Source organism: Hippopotamus amphibius, chromosome 16 (assembly GCF_030028045.1).
Source record: "Hippopotamus amphibius kiboko isolate mHipAmp2 chromosome 16, mHipAmp2.hap2, whole genome shotgun sequence".
NCBI classification, from domain to species: Eukaryota; Metazoa; Chordata; class Mammalia; order Artiodactyla; family Hippopotamidae; genus Hippopotamus; species Hippopotamus amphibius.
Window position 1 is genome coordinate 53828340 of NC_080201.1, and position 3572 is coordinate 53831911.

Here is a 3572-nt window from a genome sequence, read left to right on the forward strand (position 1 = left end):
TGAGCTAACATTGGACTGCGCTTTGTTCTACAGATATGAATTAAGCAGGTACTGTGTGCGGGGCCCTGCACAGGGTGTCAGGAACACAGCAGTGAACAGGACAGACCTGGTCTAGTGAGGGAGGTGGACACCAACCAAGTAGTGGCAAAAACAAGGTAAAGAAGCCAAGTCCACTTTAAACAAGTAGGAGAGCCTTGCCTCCCCTCACACCAAAAATTATTACAAAGCTGAAGTAATGAGGCTGGTGGTGCTGGCTTGGGAATAGGCTAGTGGGAGGGCACTGTGAGCTCAGAAACAGACTTGTGCTTACGAGGTCCTAACAGGAAACAGTCCCCATCTGTAGAGCAGAGGTTGGCAAACTTTCTGTAAAGGGCTAGACGGTAGATTTATTTTAGGTTTTGCAGGCCCTACAGTATCTGCCATAACTCCCCAGCTCTGCTGTTGTAGCGCAAAGGCAGACACATGCCTTATGATACGTGGATGAGTGTGGCCGTGCTCTGATAAAACTTTATTTACAGAGACACTAGGTGGACTGGATTCTGCCTATGGACTGTAGTTTGCCGGCCCCTGCTGCAGACAAGTGGGGAAAGGATAACTAATCAGTAAATGAACTCAGAGATGGGGAAGAAAATTAAATGAAACCCTGGGGCAGGCAGAAGAATGGTCCCCCAAAGATGTCCATGTCCTTATCCCCAAAACCAGTATATTGGCCCCCGCATGGCAGAAGGGACTTTGCAGATGTGATGATGGACCTTGAAATGGGGAGCTTATCCTGACTATCCCAGGGGGCCCAATGTAATCACAAGCGTCCTTACATGGGAAAGAGGGATGCAGAGGAGTCAGGGGAGATGTGACAATGGAAGCAGAGACTGGAGTGATGTGTGGCCACGAGTCAAGGAACGCGGGCCGCTTCTAAAGGCTAGAAAAGGCAAGGAAAGGGACTCTCCCCTAAGGCTTCCAGAAGGAACACAGCAAGATAAAATTCTAAATAATTAATTAAATTAAAAATAAAAATAAGTTTAAAAAGAAGGAACATGGCTCAGCCAGCACCATGATCTTAAGCCCACTCAGACTGATTTTGGACTACCGACCTCGAGAACTATAAGAAAATAAATTTGTGTTGTTTAAAGGCTACAATTTTGGTAATTTGTTACTGCAGCGTAGAAACGAATACAGCTCTCTACCTCAGAGCATACACAAAAATAAGTTTCTAGTGATTTAATGTCTAAGTTTGAAACACAAAACTCTAGAGCATTTAGATGGAAATACAGGAGAATATCTTAGTAACCCTCAGGGGCAGAGAAAGTATCCTTAAGACACAAAAAGTACAGCTCGCAGAGGAAAAGACTGGTAAATCTGATCATAAGCAAACCAAGTTACAACAAAAGCAAACCAAGTTACATCTATGATAGAGATGTAGTATTATGAGTGTATACCTGGCACATACTGGTAGATATAGAGGGTGAGGAAAGGACTTCTTGAGGAGCTACTGTTTGAGCTCAGATCTGAAAGGTGTGGAGGATGGAATGAGAGATGGCTTGTGGAATCTCCAGCATAAGGCTGGAACTGAGCAGACAAATGGAAACCTGAGGACCACAGGACAGCAGGCTGCTCAGCAAGGCCCTCGGGGAGGGGCAGGATCCCTCCTCGGAAGCTGGCAGTATGGCTTGTGTCCAGGTTTACCGTGGAGGTGTCTTGGAAGATTTCCTCCAAAGCAGCCATGCCGCCATCAAAGTTTCAAGGATGCAAACTCATTTTGGTGGTGGTGGGGAGGTATCAGTCTGGGACCTTTGTACTTGCTTTCCTTCTGCCTGGAATGCTTCCTCCAGATCCTCCCTTACTTCTCCCAAGTCCCTGCAGACGGGTGAGTCCTCTGAGACGCCTTCCCCATGACCCAATCACTCTCATCACTGTGTAACACTGCGCAGCCTTTTCTGCTCACACAGCATTTACCGCCGCCCCACACTGCGGGACACTCACTGTCTCTCTCCCCCAGCAGAATGTCAGCCACGTGAGAGCAGGGACTCTTGTCTGGTTTTTCACACCGCAGCCCCACTGTCTCACACATGGTGGGTGTGGTTGGCAGAATAATGGCCTCCCAAAGATGCCCACATCCTAATCCCTGGAACCTCTGGATATGTTACATGGCAGGGGTGAAATAAGGCAGCGTAAGGAACGAAAGTTCCTAAATGGCTGACTTTAAGACAGGGAGATTATCCCAGGTTATCCAGGTGGGCTCAGTGTAATCACAGGAAGAGCCAGTGTCAGAGTGACATGGCGTGAGAAAGACTCCACTGGCCGTTGCTGGCTTTGAAGATGGAAGGGAGTGGGTCGTGGGCAGCTGCTAGAAGCTGGAAGAGACAAAAACTCGGATTCTCTTCTGGAGGCTCCAGAAAGAGCACAGCTCTGCCTATACCTTGATATTTAGCCCAGTGAGATGCATTTCGGACCTCAGACCTCCAGACCTAGAAAGTTATACCTTTCTTTCATTTTAAGACACGACGTGTGTGGTCATTATGCTACCCAGCTCTGACCCTGCCCTTTGCCCTTCGACCCCTTCCTGACCTCTCCACGGTGAAGTCCAAGCTTCTCGGCCTCAGGACTGCCCTGTCCTGCTTTCCACAGCGAGGGAAAGGTTGTCCATCTGTGCTGGCTAGCCCAGCAGCCAGTGAGCATTTGAACTGTGGCCAGTGCACCTGAGGAAGCGAATTTTTTCTTTTGTTTCACTGTCGTTAAGTTTGTTTTATTTTATTTTTTGGGCCGCGCTGTGTGGCATGCAGGATCTTACTTCCCTGACCAGAGATTGAACCCGTGTCTCCTGCCGTGGAAGCACAGAGTCCTAACCAGGAAATTTCCTGTCGTTACGTTTAAATAGCCACCTGTGTCTACTGGCTACCGCACTGGACGGCACAGCTGCGAGGACTGTGCCCACCTTTCCAGCTAGGTCTGCCCCTAAAGCCTCGTCCCCCGAGGGGCAGTGCTCCTTCAACCGCCCCTGGGCACCAGGCCAGCTCCCACTTCCCAGCCTTTGCCCATGTGATGTCCCCATCCCACCTTCTGCCCAGCTCAGCTCCCACCTTAAATGTGGTGGAGCCTTGAAGGGGGTTCAGGATTTGTGGGAGGGGGTGATTAAAATGCCCCCTCCCCGAGTTCCACCTCCCAAATGAGGTGATGTCAAACTAGGCTGGTGATGGTTTCACAGCTACTTCTGAGAGCCCTGGAGAAAGGGAGATGTCTCTGGCCCAGGGAGCTGAGACTTTGAGAGAGAGAAAAGCCCACCCCATGAATAGCCTGGCCCACAGCCCAGGACCCCCAGAGGGACAACCGAGACACAGGAATAGGCTCCGGGGGGGTTAGAACCAGCTGAGGGGTGGTGCTGAGTGTCAGAGTCCCAATTTGCTGCCACCTGCCACCAAAGGGGTGAGGGGCCAGGGAGAAGTGACAAGGAGCTCGTTCCCTATCAGACCCCGGATAGAGAGACCTCTGTTCTTTTCAGGACCCCAGGACAGGACTCATTAGACAGCCCAGAGACCCGGCCTTCAGAGGGGAAGCAAAACCAAACAGAGCCTGTT